We start from the raw sequence: 17829 nt of genomic DNA on the forward strand, positions 1-17829 counted from the left end.
ATCTGTTGAATTTTTCCTGCGCAGATAATTAAGCCAAACTCTTTTGAGTGTGTTAGATCTCATTTAGGAGGCCCTGCCTCCTAAAGGCTTTATTCAATCAGCACAATAGTCCACAAATAGGAACATCTGGAGGATCTCACTGTTGTTTAGGGAATCTCACTTCTAGTTGGACTCTGTACTAGACATGTTCTATAAGAAACAAGAGCATAGCATCCTAGAGAAGAACATTTCTCCCTATTTTTATGCCTTTTAATCCCTATTAAATATTATTAATAATTAAAATAAGCTTTTTGTGGCATATTTTAAGGAATCTAATAGGATTTTAACATTTGCAAAGGAAGCATCTTTTTGGAGGAGAACCTTTACAGTTGCATTTTGCTCGACCTCATTAAATGCTTCCCCCCCCATCATCAACAAACAATGAGCACAGTGGGATCTTGTATTCTGTGCACCATTCAGTCAATTGTGTGACTGACTGTAAAGATGTGATCAGCTTTAGAATATTGTTTGACAATACTTGCCTCTTCTCTTCTTCTATTTTCATCAAGAAACCCCTCAATATATGTGCAGTTTATTCTCATAAAGATTTCATGGAGATGGAAAACTAGGCATGTGGGTTAGTAGTTACTGATATCCTCTTGATAGCCCTTTTAAAATAGTAATAAGACTCATTATTTTTTCCCCAATCATTCAATATCTTCCCTTTTAGATATCTTGAGAAGTGATTCAGCTATATAGGATCAATGATCCCATAAAACTCAAACCATCTTGCTTCCATCATGGATCCCTATTGTATACTTGCTCTGGTCTAGCTGCACTTTCTGTTTTTATTCTTCTTAGTGCTATGTCCATTCCCTTATAGTGAAAACAGGATTCAGTGAGGGTAGAATCCAAATGTCATTGATGTCAGATGGAGAATAGTTTATTCTAGAAATCTTGACACAATACTTTCCATTTTTCATTTATTTGTTGTCCTCTTTCCAGTTTGTTCTTCAAATGCTTCTGGAATGATCTGACTTCATTGGGTCTCATGACAAGCTTCCTGTAAACTCCTTTTTTCTTCTACTACTGCTTAGGGTTTTATGAGGGAATATCACTCGTAATCTTTCATCATCTTCCTTTGGATACTTTTATAAACAAGTTTGTATTCTAAAACATGCTATTAGTTGCCATATCCCTCTGCTTGACAAAGAGACCATGTGTTTGCTGGCTAATGTGCCTTCTAGGATTTTTTGGCCACCCCTCATGGTGAGAGTTCCATTGGTTAATTTTTTTTTTTTTTAGAAATGCTGATAATTCATGTCAATATCTGTTCCTTTTTCCACCCTCCATTTTTCTGAATTGATAACTTATTTAAATAGGTCAAGCTGAAGCTATTTTGATGGCAAGCCATAGCATTTTATTCTTTCTTTTTATTTGGTATTGATTTTTATCTTTCTTTTTCACAAAAAGTCAGTGATCTGAATGTACATGTAGAGATGATTCAGAAAGATTTTCTCCATTAGTAACTGGTCCTTTCCTATCTATTAGGGTATAATCACTTTCACTTTTTTGTTCCTTCTGATTCTCTTTTTAAATAAAACATTCATGATATATAGGTGTGATATTTCCACATCATCAACTAGCCTTTGGTCTCTTTAATTTCTTGATACTGATCCATATTCCCAATACTTTTTCCCCCTACTATCTGCCATGCCCACTTTCATGTTGAAGACAATTAGAATAAAGGTATGTGATGACTTGTTTTTTCAGGTTGTTAATATCACTTGCTCAACATCCTTTTCAACAGATGTTGGCCTCTAAATTACAATTATCTTTATGGTGGTCTTTTTTTTTTTTTTGCTTATATTCATCATGAACACTGCAAAAGCAAGGCAACTAAGCGTCCCCCAAAATGATGTTTTGGGTGCAAATAAAAATAACTCTGCCAAATTCTTTATTTGATTCTCCAAGGCAAAGCTGTGAGGGGATGGGAGGTCTTCGAATAGGAGGGTGGAGGATCTGTCTGGGACATTGCAAGAGAAGATTACTGTATAAGTAAGGTTGGTCTCCATGATATCTGGGATCCTTTCCAGCTCTGAGATTCTAAGATACTGTGTGAGGGATGGGAAGTGACCTTAAGCAGAATAGAGCTTGAGACATCCAAAATATTTCTGGAATATTTCTGGGTGGAATCTGGCCCCTTTGATAGTTAATGAGAAGTATCTGAAGAAATTCCCTCAGTAGGCTGGGAATGGATTCTTTGTTGAAGTCCCTGCCTCAAAGAGTTTCTTCTCTTCCAGGATGTTTTCTCACAAAAAAGATGTAGCCACGAAGAGTAAGTGAAGTCCTTTGGACTGTGGCTTCCCTAGAGCTTCTCACTGGAGATCTCTGGTCTTTTACAAGTGTAGAGAAAAGTCTATACCTACCCTTCCTGACTGTGCTTCACCCCTTATTCTCTATTTGGCTTATTACCCAGTGCTCTGCAATGACAGGTAATATAGTCCATTTAGTGCCAAACCAGAACTGGGCTGGAGAAGACTGGGTTGGGAAGTGAGAAATTTTCTGGTGGAGGATACTGGTGTTTGAGAAGACTGGTCTGAGGAAACTGATCTCTAGGGATTCTGATTTTGGGATGATGTTCTTAGGGGACAGATGTCATGGTGCTGATCTGGGAGATGGGTCAGGTGGGGGGAACTAGTCTTTGGGAAGACTGGTCTAAGGCAGGGGTTGCTAACCTGAGTCCCTAGTCTGAGGATAGATCTCAGGAGATCCATGAATTTGAATGGAAAAGAAAGTGCATTTTAATTTTCACTAACCTCTAAATGAAATAGAATATTTCTTTTAATTATGAATTGAAAAACGACACTGTTCTGAAGAGGGGTCCACTGACTTCACCAGATTGCCAAAGGATTTGTGAAACCAAAAAGATTATGTACCCCAATCTGACTCAGTATGTCTCTTGGTTGACTGGCAATAATGGATTAGCTTGAGGGGGCCAGTCTAGGTAGGTTTGGTTTTGGGATTATGAGCCTGAGAGGACTGGTTTCTAGGAGACAATGGTAAGAGGTTCTGAGAGTTGTTTGGGGTGGAACAATTAAGATAATCTAGGTGGGAGGAGTGGGGTCCCAAGAAGGGTCTCACTCTTCTGCCCTACATCCTAGTAGTCTTTCCCTGGCTCCTTGTAAGCTTTCTGCTAGGGAAAGTGGCTCAAAGTATCCAGGCTTGTCCACAATGACCATTTTATCTACTGTGGATATACCCTTCTCAGGGACCTTCTTCCTCTCTTTTTACCTCTTATCCTTCTAGAAAAAAAAAAAAGACAAACCATTAACTCCTCCTTGCCAGGGCCCTCCCTCTCAGTCCTCTCTCCTTGTTTCCCTCCCCTTCTCAGACTCATTTGAGTTCTTTTGTTGTGTCTTCAAATTGATGGCAATGTTGTGGCAGCTTCTCAGGACTCACCCGTGAGTGAGGCAGCCCCTCCCTCATGCTGACGGCACAACTCATCTCACCACTGGGCTAGTGCCCACATAGCACTGCCACCTTCCTCCCCCCATCACCCTGCTAGTGCCCATACCCCACTTTGCCACTGTGCCACTGCCCACACGAGCCAACTGGTCATTGCCTATATACCCCATCTCTTTGCCCTCAGTGTGGTCATCTGCAATGACGTCCTGGTATTTTCATAGTGGTTTTTCCTATAATCTTAGATCTTAGAGGTGAAAGGGGCTTCAAGAAATCATGTAGTCCAGTCCCCTTACCCCCTTATATAAGGTATTCACATTAAAAACAATTCAGACACAAAAGGCAGTAAGGTCCCCTAGATTCATGCCCCCCCAGCCTACTTCTTCCCTAAGTCTCTCTTTTCTCCTCTCTCTTTCTCTCTCACCTTTGACACATAATCTTCCACTCACCATCTACCATTCTTTTTTCCCTCTCCTCCTCTTTTTTATTTTAAGTTTTTTTCTTTTAACTTTCAAGGTCATTCCGGACTCCCGATGCCGCCAGTCCCTCGGTGAGACGTGAGCGCCATTGGCGTCCGTGGCCTCTGTTTCCGTGGCAACCCAGTAACCATTAATTTTCAATTAAAGGAGACAAAAAGCCCGATGACAGCTCCGGGTCTGCTGAAGATGTCAAGAATCCGTATTAATATACAGCAAGAGAGCATAATTGTGTGTCCATCTTCCAGAGCAGCGAAAAATGGGGGGATAATTACCAGCTGGAAAGCCACTCTGTAATTTAGTTCTTACTGTCACCACAGCCCCACACATTAGCATAAATTAAAAGCAGAGTTTATTGTTATAAAAGTGCATTGATATCGCCAGCCCCACTTTCTTCCTTTTAACTGTTTGTTGTGGGTGAGTGACTCCCGGACTCTTGGAGAGGTGTCCCCAAGAGAATGCCACTGGGAGAAGTTGGAGAGTACTGGGCTAGGCTGCCAGGTGGGAAGCTACATCCAACCTTCCCCATCGCCCTCATTCTTGGAGGAATCAAGGGTTGGGTTTTTTTAAATTTTTTAAATTTTTTTTTTGTTCTTTCAGTCATTCTTTTTTTCTATAGGCTGTAATATTGTACTTAACTTTTCATGGAGGCATAGGTCTCATGCCCTCACTAAACTGTCAACTCTTTCATGGTAAAGACTATATTTTATATTTCTCTCCATTGCCTGTGGTGCCAAGCACCAAGAAGGGTAGGTCATGTGTATTTTGAACATATTTTTGAAGGAAGGAAGGACTTTGGACAAATTATTCCCTTTCCTGGGCCTCAGTTTCCTCATTTCTCTAACATCAAGAGTTTGGTCAACATGATGATCTTTAAAGTCTCTTCTGTCTCTGAATTTTATAATCCCAACTATGGATTTGGAGTCGGGATCTGTGCTCAAATCAGAACTCTATTGCTTCTAACCTGTGTGATACGGGAAAGTTAGTTCAATTCTCTGAGCTTTCAGTTGCCTCATTGGAAAATGAAGGGGTTGGGTTAAATGTCCCTCAATCTATGCAACTATGAAACTAATCTCAATTGGGTGAGTTGTCGTAAAGACATAGACCACTTTAAGAGTTCCTAAATTGTCTCTCCCAGCAGCTACTGGGGGTTTTTGGGTATCCTATTCCAGGGCCTGGATTGACCTGGTGTTCCTTTAGTCCTGATTTCTCACATGAAGGCATCCTAACTCTCAATTTAGCCAACCCAGGGTCAGAGTCATGACCTCGTGTGTGACCTCCAGGCCCTTCCTGCCTGACCCCAGATATTTGTTCATTTCCTTGTCCCCACTTCTTTTATGGGCGGTGGTGGGGGGTGGGGGGGGGAGTTGTAGGAGGAGTGTCAAGGAATGCCACACTTCTTACAGCTCATCTTGGTGGTTGAACTGAAACTCAGGAGCTGAGTGTCTAGCTTCTGGGGTACTGATGACAGGCGCCAAATTCATGAATTTCAGTGAATGGGGGAAGCGGGTTTTCTTGTATTATATCCAGACAGAGCTGTCCTTCAGAGGGGAATTTAGTGTAATTACCCTTAAGGGAGCGATCCTTATACAGTCAGTCACAACACTGACCTGCTGGCTGGGATCTGACAGCCAAATTACAGGCTGTGTACTCAACAGAAGGGGCATCCTCCTTTTGGGTGGGGGGAGGAGGGAAAGGAGATGTGGAAGCTTTGAAAAGAAAAGTGCTGGCTTCTTGGCAGCCAGGCAGGAGGGTTTTCCTTGTTGAGGCATCAAGAAGAGGAAAAGTGTCCTAGGGAAACCCTAGTACTTAAGTCTAGCCTTGGAGGTGGAGATGGGTCAGGGGTGATGACCCTTTAAATCTAGGGTCTTTGGCCCAGAGCCTTATCCACATCTTAATAATAACTATAATGATTATGACAGCTTACATTTAGGGCTTTATGGTTTCTGGAAAACTTTATACCCATTATCATATTTGGTACTCGAAACATCATTGGGAGGTAGGAACAGAAGTTATTAGATGTCCCATTTTCAAGAGTCAGGAGACTGAAGTTCAGAGAAATAAAGTGACTTCTCCATGGTTACAAAGTAGCAAAGTGGGATTTGAACTCAAGTTTTTGCTGACAGCACATCCAATCTGTGTCTCAGAGCCCTAGGGTTTATGCTGCCTGACTTTCCACTCCCTACTGCTCTCATATAGGAAGAAGGGACTCAAGGTGTAATTTGAGGAAGGGCTAGGAAAAGCTTTGCCTGCCCCAAAATATCAAACCTGCCTCCCTTATTTCATGCTAGAAATTCTCTTAATACTTTATTACTGCTTCTTTTGGATTATGGTATTAATGGACACTATTAAAGTGAATTGGCATTACCTAAGAAGATAGATAGGGATGTGTGTGTGTGTGTGTGTGTGTGTGTGTGTGTGTGTGTGTGTGACAGCAGAAAGGGAGAGAGGAAAAGAGAAAAAAGAAAGAAAAAGAGAAAGAGAATGGGGAGGGAGGGACAGAAGAAGGGAGGAAGAAAGAGAAAGAGAGAGAGAATTTATTAAGCTTTTAAGCTCCACCTCCAGAAAGAAAACTGATGAACTGAGTGTAAATTGAAGTCTAATTTTCTCACTTTCTTTATTTTTCTTGCTTTTTTTGAAATGTGGCTAGTATGAAAATATGTTTTGTGTGATTTCACATATATAATTGATATCATATTGCTTGCCTTCTCAGTGGGTGGGGGAAGGATGGGAGGTGGGGAGAGAATTAGGAACTCAAAATTTAAGAAGGAAAGAATGTTAAAAATAAATAATAAATTTAAATTATTTTTAAAATTAAAAAAATTAAGCTCTCATTATGTTCTAGACACTATGCTAAGCCATGATGATACAAATACAATCCACCAAGACAATCTCTGACCTCGAGGAGTTTACATTCTAATTTAGGGAAGGTGACACCGAACAGCAGGAGAGATTGCTGGTGAGGAGATGAGAAGTCTACAGACCAAATTAAGCCGGGATTAAAGTGACCTTGTCTGGGGACCTTCGTGAAATTCCAGACCAGGTTAGGCACTCACCACTCAGAAGAGCCAGCCTCTTTGGGCAGAAGCATTTTGAAAGGGCAAAGGAAGGAAATACTAAAGTCTAGAAAATGAGTAGTGTTAGGAAAAATGGGCAGTACTTAGCCTATATCAGTCATTAACTCCTTAGCTAGAATTGCCTTCATTAATTCCCGATTGGTCCCATCACAAGGGAGGGCCAGGACATCTCTGGATCGGGATCTAGGGAGGTTCTGGAGCTGGCCCGGAACAGGCAAGAGGCACGAACGAAAGTTCGGGGTTCTAGAGAAATAGATGGAGGTAGGGGAAATGTAGGGGGACATGAGGGATTCATCTCAAAGGGTTAACCCTTCGCCTGCTTCACAGTTATGCTTATGTACAGTCCTAGCTTCTCCAGGGAGAGCCTGAGGTCTGAGATCTGAGGTGCTCAGGGATCTGCTGACTTGCTGTTATTAGCCAACCCTCCACCTTCCCTTAAGATGTCCCTTTTTTCTCCCCTATCAGCTTTCTCTGTGCTCCAAGCCTGGTTTTCTTCCCCTTCACCTCCACCCAGCCTCCCTTTCTTCCAGGGCTCCCTTTCTCCTCCACACAATGACCTTGTTCTGCTTTTCTTTTTTCTTTTCAGATGGAAAGTGAGATTGGGGTGCTCCCTCCTCCATTGTCTTCCCTGACTCCCAGAATCCCCAGGTCTCTCTCCTTTCCACCTCCCCCCCTCTCCCCTCAGCTCCTCTAGCACCTACCTAGAGTGGGGATTAGGCACTTATCGCTTACACACTGCGTGGTATTGTTCATTTTCGTCTCCAGTGTATTGGATCTATTTGCCTTGCTAACTGTACTTGTAAGATTCTTGAGGACTGGGTCTACACCTCAAACTTCCTGTGTTCTCTACACCGTTTGGCTCAAGGCCTGGCACAGAGTAGGCTGTCAATAAAAATGCAGAATTATGGTTTTAGAGCTGGAAGGGCCCTCAGGGATCATCCCCTTCATTTTACAGAACAAGAAACTGAGGCCCAGAGAAGGGAAGTAGTTCATCCATTGTCCTCTTACCCTAAACCTCAGCTCTTTTCATGACACCACAGCTGAAAATGAGTCCTCTCTCTTCTAAGCTCTTGTAGCACTTTGCTGCTACATTTCTGTGTGTTTAAATTCAATTTTGTGTCTGAAAAAGTGGATAGAGTGCTGGGCCTGAAGTCAGGAAAGTTCAAATATGGCCTTAGACACTTATTTGCTAGAGACCCTGGGCAAGTCACTTAAGTTTCCTCCTCTGTAAAATGCGGATAATAATAGCTCCTACATTCCAGGGTTACCGTGAGGATCAAATGAGATACTGATTGTAAAGAGCTTAGCAGTATCTGACACATAGTAGGTGCTTACATATTAGCTGTCGTTGGCTAGTAGCTATGTTAGCTATCATCATTTTTAAAGTATTGTTATGGCCCTTAGCACAGTGCCTGACACATAGCAAGTGCTATATACGTGTCAGCCATTATTATTATGTACAGTGGACACAGCACTGGCTCTGAGTTTGGAGAACATGAGTTGAAATCCCATCTGTCATCGTTTCTACCTTCAATAAATTATTTAAACTCCTTGGGCCTCAGTTTTTTTTTTTATCTGTAAAATGGGGGTAGGGGATGTGTCAGACTGTTTGGCCCCTAAAGTCCCTTTCATGTATGACTGGAAGCTCCCAGAGGCCAGAGACCATATCTTATATTTTCTTGTGTGGATCACAGGGCCTTACATATGGTAGACCTTAATAAATGCTGAATGTTCAATGAGCTCTCCCTCTTTGTGGCCTTTTCTCTAGGCCCTCCCCTCCCCCTGCAGAGATACTAGCAGGTGTGGGGGGCCCAGTTGCTTCCCCCAACCCTAGTGCTTCCATTAAGGAGCATACACAGAGCTGCCTCAGGTGCTGGTCCCAGCCCCCATCCCAGAGTGACTCCCCACTGGGGCCCTGGCGCCCCTCCAGGAGGCCTCCCTCACCCCAGGTCACAGGAGTGGGCTAGGCTCCCTCCTCTCCCCACAGATAGAAATCCTAGCCTCGGATTGGGGGCACAGAACATACATCTTAAACAAACATTTCTCTGAGCTGTTTATCTCCTGGGCCTTTAAACAAACTCTCTCAAAGGTTTCTGCTGATAGGAGAGATTTACTGAAAGCCATTCTGGTTAAAAGCCCCAGGGTTTATGCTGCAGGGGGAGTGGGGCCCTTTGGGCCAGGGTTTTTCTGTCTCCCAACCACATATTTATTCTCCTGGCTTTGATAGAGGAGTAACATAGACTAATCTTTCTAGAAAAGAAAATAACAAATTTGAGGGGGTGGTGGTGGTGAGGGGAGCAGAAGGGAGGTGAGGGAAGGGGGTTTGGTTCTTGTCAGTGAGTCCAGACACACTTGGCAGGTCAGGGGTATCCACTTCCCTAGTTGGTCAGACTGAATTGGTGTGGCCTCTGGGAAGGGTCGGACTCCTTTGTACTCTGGACTCCTGGTCAGAGGACAAATGGCCACCCCTTTGGGGCCCCTACCTCCCAAACTCTGCTTTGCAATCACATGCTTGGAAGTTGAAAGGAAGAGCCTGCCTGTCTGCCATTTTATCTTCTTTTATTTTTTGGTGGGAGGGGAGTGGGAAGAGTGACATAGAAGTGGTCTGAGACTGTGTGATCTTAAACAAGTCACTTGCTGTCTCTGAGACTCAGCTTTTTTTTCATTTGTAAAATGAGTAAGTAATCTTTAACACACATTTCCAGTTCTTAATCCTATGTCTAACAGAGTGGATAGCATGTTAGATCTAGAAAAAGGAAGACCTGCAGTCCAAGCCCACTTCAGATATTTACTACCTGTGTGAGCCTCAATTCTTCATCTGTAAAATGGGAGTAATAACATTTAATCTTAAAGGCAGGATTTTTAAATTGCGAAGCAGGTGCTGATTTCCCTCATACTAATGAAATCACAGTCTAGTTTCCTCTTTCTTCCCTTCCCTTTTCCCCCTCCTCCAATAACACCTACCTCATAGGGCTATTGTAAGGGAAAATCCCAGTAAAACTTAAAAGTCCTACTTAAGTGTGAACTCCTTATGATTTTTCTACGATCTTTCCCATGGCCTGTCCTTCAGAGGAGTGGAGCAAACTGTCTGGGGTAGGGTAAATCTGTAGTAGATGATTAGGAAGGGTAGGTAGTAGCTCTGGAGTTTATTCTTGGGTCAGGGACCCCACCCCCTCCTTCCTGAAAATAGCCAGCAGTATGGTTTCCCCCCCAGTCTTAAGCCTTCCAGTCTGCCAGATCTATATTTCCCTGGGGGTGGGGTTTGTGAGGGATATGTCAGAGAGAGATGGGATCCAGCTTGCTCAGGAGATCTTAGGCAGCTGGTACAAAGCAAGAGAAAGCTGAAGAAGGGGGTCCTCCTGAAAGTGGGTGATGAGAAGGAGTGTCAACTTATAACCCTGGTGTTGGGGGGGGAGGTGTCACTCACTACCTACCCTTTCCAAGGTGGGATAGGGCTAGGAAAAGTATCTCTGAGCACTTTGTAAATATGTGTCTCCGGGAATAAGAAGCAGGCATGATCTGGTTAGGGTCCTATAGCTCTTTCTATCTTAAAACATGGGGTAGAGTCCCATCTTCCCTATTCTTATACCCCTAAATTAGATTTCTCCCCTATTTCATGACCCTTGAGTGTCTAGGTTCCAGGCCAGGATCAGAATGAGTTCCCAAGGCAATGTAGGCAAAGTCTAGGATGCCAAGCCTCCGGGCAGAGTTTTCAGGGATTGTTGGCTTACTGTGTTTCCTTCCCCCTAGGATAAGCAGAGTACAAACGTATGATCTTAAGAAGTTCCAATAAGATAAATTTGAATTTGATGGGAGGAGGGGGGGATAAAACTTTTCTAACAATTAGAGCTGTCCAAAAGTGGAATGGCTTGGTTTTGGAAGTACATTATCCATATATGGAGCCATAAAAGGAAAAATTTTGAATACTGTGGTTAAGTCTACTTACCTTGACAGTATACTTCCCAGGTAGGTGCACACAGATGATGAGATTGACAAACATATTGCCAGAGCCAGCTCAATGTTTGGGAGGCTCTGAACAAAAGGGTGAGAGAAAAGACTGACTACTAAACTGAAGGTCTACAGAGCCGTTGTCCTGACCTCATTGCTGTGCGCCTGTGAAACCTGTTGTATACCAGAGCCATGCCAGGAAACTGAAGTGCTTCCATTTGAATTGTCTTAGAAAGATTCTGAAGATCACCTGGCAAGATAAGGTACTGGACACTGAGGTTCTTTCTCCAGGCAAACTGCCAAGCATTCAAACTGTACTACAGAGAGCACAACTCCAATGGACTGGCCGTGTTGTTCAAATGCCAAAAGGACTTTTGCCTAAAAGACTATTTTATGAAGAAGCCACACAAGGCAGGCGTTCACATGGTGGTCAGAAGAAGCAATGCAAGAACACCCTCAAGGTCTTTCTGAAGAACTTTGGGATTGATTGTGGGACATGGCAGACATGGCACAGGACTGCGCAGCCTGGCATGCTCTTGTCAGAGAAGGTGCTGAACTCTATGAGCAAAGCAGAATTGCAATAGCAATCACAGAAATGTGAGACTCGACAGTGTAGAGACGTCTCCACTCCAAATGGTTCATAAGGACAATTTGTGCCCAACCTGTGGTAGAGCCTTCAGAGCTCATCTTGGTCTGATCAGCTACAGTCAGACACACAGTACCTTGACTCCAACATAGTGATGTCATTTTGGTCCTCTTTGAGAATGAAGGACACCAACCAATGAACCAGCTACCTATTGGGTATTTCAAAATGGATGTCCGGAAAGTAACTTAAACTCAACAAGTCTCTTGACCTTCCCATTTCTGTCAAGGACACCACCATTCCACCAGTCACTAACTGCCAGGTAATCCTGAATTCCTCACACTCACTCATGCCACATATCCAATCAATTTCCAAATCTTGTACTTTTATCTCCACAATGTCTGTCTATACATCCTCTTCATTCCTCTCAGATAGCCAGCACCCTAGTTTAGGTCCCCATCACTTCCCATGCTGGCTACTATATTAACTCCCTAATTGGGATCCCTGTCTCAAGTCTCAAGCCACTTTAATCCATCTTCCATATAGCTACTGAAGTAAGTTTCCCAAAGTGCAGGTCTGGCCATGTCACTCCCCTACTCAATAAACCACAATGGCTCCCTTTTACCTCTAGGAGCAAATAAATTCCTCCGTTTGGGCATTTAAAGCCTTTTACACTTACCTTTCCAGCTTTATTATATTTTTGCTTCTTTTTGAGATGCTCTCTAACCACAACAATCTTCTAGCTACTCTTTGTAGATGGCCCTCAATCTCTCATCTCCGTGCCTTTGAACTGGCTGATCTCTTGTGAATATACTCCCTCCTCACTTTTACCTCTAAGAATCCCTAGTTTCTTTCTGAGCTCAGCTTTAGTGTTGCCTTTGACAGTCTTTGTGGATCTCAAATGCAAATACCTCTCTCCCTCTCCAAATTATCTATTACATAATAATTTTATATGTATCTACATATTCAAATGTTCTAAATTCCTATAGATATGTACAACTACATATCTACTTGTCTCCTCCCCCTTCCTGTAGTGTCTCACACACACACACACACACACACACACACACACACACGACTGTTGCCATCTTGAGTGGATAGACTTTCACTTTTTTCCCTTTGTACAAAAGTACCCACCATAGTAACCAGTACATAATAAGCACTTAATAAATGCTCGCTGGTTGAGTGACTGTTAGTGGTTTCCCACTTCCTGGAGGTTTTCAAGCCAAGGCTCCTTAGCCAGTCATCCAGGGAGTCATGGTGGAGATTCTTTTGAGGCATGAGTTGGACTAGATGGCAGATGAGGCTTCTTCCAACTCTCAAATTCTAGGATTTTTTGATTTTCCCTCTCTGGGGCTCAGTTTCCTTACCTGTAAAATCAAGGGGTTGGGCTAGATGAAGCCCCTTTGAAGATAGGACTTGTTAGGATACTAAAGTATTGTATTTTTGCTTCCTTCTGAGGTTATCCCACAATGTCTGGATATCCATCAGTTTCCCCTGCATGTCCACTGTAAATGGTCTGCTTTCATAGTTTGTAAGCTGTACTTTTGTGGCCTTTGGTTTTAGGTTTCACTCTTTTCTCTTCCTTTAACTTTTTTTCTGTCAGACTCCTTCCTTGACTCCCACCTCCCCAGACCAGGTGATTTTTGTTCTTAAACACAAAGATGACTTCTCTCCTCTCAGCACCCCCACCCCACCCCAACCTCTTGTCCCTTCCTCTTACAAAAAAAAGTCACCAAGTATTTATTGAGCACTGACTACTGCCTAGGGCCAGACTAGGTGTTGTGTTAGATAACAAGAAGGGTAATTCAATTCATTGCAGTGTTGCAGACTTTTATTGTTGTTGTTCACTCATGTTTGACTCTTGACCCCATTTGGAGTTTTCTTGGCAGAGACACTGGAATAGTTTGCCATTTCCTTCTCCTTTACAGGTGAGAAAACTGAGGCAAACAAAGTGAAGTGACTTGCTCAAGGACACACAGCTTACCAGCTGTGTCTGAAGACATATTTGAAGTCAGGAAGGTGAGTCTTCCTGACTCCACCAACTATGACACCTAGCTGCCCCATATCAGACTTCCTACCTCACAGCATTGCTGGGAGGCAGGTTGCTTTATATAGGGCAGCTAGGAGGTGAAGAGGATAAAGCAGGTGGGCTCCAGTTCAAATTCAGCCTCAGACACTCGTTATCTGTTGTGAACTTGAGCAAATCACTCTACCCTCTTTGTCTCAGTTTCCTCATCTGTAAAATGAATTGGAAAAGGAAATGGCAAACCACTCCAGTATCTCTGCCCAGAAAACCCTCAAAAAGGGGTCACAAAGAGTAGAACAGAACTTAAACAACAGCATTTTTTGTCAACTTTTACATAGTGTGGAAACATGAGTTATGATTTTCAGCATTTTCAGCTGAGGAAGGAAACTGGTAGCATAAGACAAATTTCCCTTCAAAAAGTACTATGTACTTATATTTTATATATGTTGAATCTACTTCCATGCACACATGGCATCTCCCCAGATAGAATGTAAGTTCCTTGAAGGAAAAGGCTTTTTTTTTTGTATCCACAGTAATCAGCACAGTGCCTGGAAATTTTTTTTTTTACTAGACCTGTGACTTCACTGATACAAGGAACCTCTCCTGAAGAAATTTCCTCTGCCAATTTGGGTTAGCATCTACTTTGTAATTTATAGTCTTGTCAAATTGCCTGGGTTGTTAAGAGGTCAAGTGACTTGCCCAGAGGCACCCAGTCAGGATATGTCAAGGGCTGGACTCAGACCTTCCAAGACTGGCTCTAGGCTATACATATATACCTCTGTGTGTGTGTGTGTGTGTGTGTGTGTGTGTGTGTGTGTGTGTGTGTGTGTGTGTGTGTGTGTGTGTGTGCGCGCGCGCGCGCGCGCGCGCTTTTTGATTGATTAATGGAACTCAGTCAAACAATCCATCCATTAACAAGCATTTCTAAAGAAACTGCTACGTGTCAGGTACTGTCCTAGGCTGGGGGAAGGGCAAAGACAAGTGAAATAAATTGCTGGAGAAAGTATTGAGGGAGGCAGGGGTGCAATTAGACTTTTTTCCCTATCAAATAGTATCACCTCACCAAATACACACACACACACACACACACACACACACACACACACACACACACAAACTTGCAACTTCCGGGATCATGGATTTAGTGTTTGGAGGAGCCCTTGAAATGATTTACTCCATCCTCCTCCTTTAACAGATGAGGAAACTGAGGGCAGGAGAGAGGGAGCAGTTTGTCTGGGGTCACTCAGAGAGTAAATGGCAGAGATGGGATTTGAACCCAGGTCTTTAATTCCAGAGCCAGTGCTCTTTTTACTTTTCAAGGGCTGTGGTCCTAGGTTTCCGGAGGCCAGAGGCCTCATTCCTTGTAGGAAGAATCCTGGAAGGCTTCATGGAGGATGAGGCATCTAAGCTAGGGTTTAAAGAATAGATAGGAATCAATGGGTGAAAATCATAGAACCCCTCTGAGGCATCTCTTGCAGGAGAAACGGATGTTTAGGGGAAAGTCTTGAAAAAAAATTCCACTTGCTTTCAGTTTGGGATTTGTTTGTAGAACAGAAGGGCCCTAAGAAGCCTCAAGGGAGGAAAAGGGAGCAGGAAGGGAAGAGAAAACTGCCAGGTAAGGATTTCAGTTCTTTCCTCACCCCTCCTCCTCAAAAAATTAAACTGACAGGAAGCTGCTTTCCCTCTCCTTAATGTTTACATATAAACAGCCGCCAGCCCTCCTGGAGAAGCGGTCTAACTCCCTGACCATCCCCTTCCGCCCGCCTCCAGCCTCGGGGCCAAATACCTTTCCTCTTCACCCTGAAAGTACTTTTCAGCACTGGGGCCCTAGGATGGACGGGGCCGGCCTCCTTATAGGCAGGTGAAGGGCTAGGAGCGGTGAAGAGGTGGAGTCAGGGCTAGGAGAGGGGAGGTGGAGAGAGTTCAGTATAAACCACCAACCACCTAAATACAACGTCTCCTGAATCTTCTGTCTCCTCTCCTTTCCCACTGCTACCAGGTTGGTCCACACCCTCATCACCATCTGCCAGGACTATTGCAATAGGCTCTCAGTAGGTCTTGGGATCACAGAGTTAGAGCTAAAAGGGACCTTAAAGAGAATATGTAACTCATTTTAGAGTTGGATTTAGAGTTGGGAAGGACCTTTGAGATGATTTAGTCCAAACTTCTCATTTAACAGGTGAGGAAACCGAGGCCCATAGAGATGGAATGGCTTGGTAAGAAATGATAGAGCTAAGATTTGAAACCAGATCCTTTATCTCCACATGCAAAATTTCTTCCACTGTACTATGCTCACCTCCATTCTCTTCTCTTTCCTTCTCCCCTCACCCATCCTTTAAAGTGTAAAGGTTAAAAAACGCATTGTCAGATTTCTTTTCCTTATGCATAGGACTGATCATTTCATTCCTCTACTTTAAAAAACACTCAGTGGCTCCATTTTGCCAAATAAAATTCCAGTACCTTCCCCTGGCATTCAAGGCCCTCCAAAATCCAATGACCCTCGACTTTTCCAGCCTCATCTCATCTTATCAACCTTATCCCCTCCATCTACCCTATGCTTCTAGCCCATTGGACTGCTGGCTGTTTCTTGAAAACAACCTGTGGTTCCTTCCACTGTGCTGTTCCATATTGTTTCTTATTGTAGGATTGGAACATCAGCCATGATTTTTGCTCGTTCATTTTTTTCTGTCCTTTAAACCATAGCTTAAATGCATCATTTTCCATGTGGTCTTTTGAGATTCTTACTGTAAGTAATGCTTTTCCCCCCAAAGACCTCACATAGACCTTTGATTTTTGTTAATCTTACCCACTCTTCACTGGGCTTGACACATAGTAGATGCTGAATAAATACTTATTGATTGACTGATTAATAGGATATATTATAGTTCTCTATGTGGATTTCTCAATCTCCCCATAAGATCTTTGTGGGAAGAAACCTTGCTATCTAAAAGCGGTGTTTTCCTTGGCACCTAAAATAGTTCTCTGCACACCGTGGTTGCTTAATAAATTCTCATTGGATTTAATTGAGAGAAGAGTTAGGAACACAGATGTGAGATGTGTTTGTAGGAGCAAAAGCATGCAGATTGTCTTCCACGACCCCTTCTCCAAAACTCCCTCTTCTCTGCACAGGATTTCCTCTCTTCCAACTACCCCCTACTCCAGGTTCTCAGTATATTTTAAAATTGAACATCCCAGTGGAAAGAAAACTGGAGTTGAAATCAGAATATTTACCTTAGGCTCCTGATTCTGCTATACTACTTCATCTTTCTGGGCCTCAGTTTCCCTTTGAGTAAAATAAGGGGTTAGAAGATACCTTCCAGCTCTAAACACAATGATTCTTTGATCCTTTTTAATGTTTCTCTGTCTTCACTTTCCCTTAAGAAAATCTGGCCTCAAAATTTCCATTCAGGTAAAGATATGAAATGCAGATAACCATTTAAATTGTTACCTCTCCCAGTGGAGTTTGTATTTTAAGCAAGAGCTAGTCACTCAGTGGATACTGACTAGCCTGTGACACTGAGCTAGTCACTTCATCAAAGACTTAAGTTTCCTCTTATGTAAAATGGGGATAATAATTGCATCTGTTTCATAGGATTGCTGTGAGGGTCAAATGAGAGAATGTACATAAAGAACTTTGCCAACCTTAAGACACTATATATAAATTAGTATCTTCATTACTACTATTATGTTCAGGAGCAATCCCTGCCACTAAAAAGATTATAATCTTATAAAGATCAAAGCTCTACCCTAGGTCAATCCAACTGTGAATGAGGATCTGACCACAGACCTCAAAGCCTTAAGTGATAGATCTCCACTTTCCCCCTCTTTGGAATTTGACCCAAACTGAATACTCCCCACTCCTCCACTGATTGACTCCTTATTTTATTGTCAGTCAGCTGGTCAATAAACAATTAGTAAGCACCCACTAGGTGTTAGGCATTGTGCTAAGCCCTGGGGATACAAAGAAAGGCAAAGTCAGTCCTAGTTCTTAAGGAATTCACAGTCTTAATAACATGCAGACAACTATGTACAAACAAAATGTTGTTCTTCAGCCTTTTTTTTCTTCCAGTCGTTCAGATTCTTCATGACCCCATTTGGGGTTTTCTTGGCAAAGATACTGGAGTGGTTTGCCATTTTCCTTTCCAGCTTATTTTACAGATGAGGAAACTGAGGCAAACAGGATTAAGTGACTTACCCAGGGTCACATGTCTAGTAAGTGTCTGGGGTGATATGTACACAGCTCGTAAGAGTCTGAGGCTAGATTTGAACTCA

This window comes from Phascolarctos cinereus, unplaced genomic scaffold (assembly GCF_003287225.1).
Source record: "Phascolarctos cinereus isolate Bilbo 61053 unplaced genomic scaffold, phaCin_HiC Scaffold_5;HRSCAF=322, whole genome shotgun sequence".
NCBI lineage: Eukaryota > Metazoa > Chordata > Mammalia > Diprotodontia > Phascolarctidae > Phascolarctos > Phascolarctos cinereus.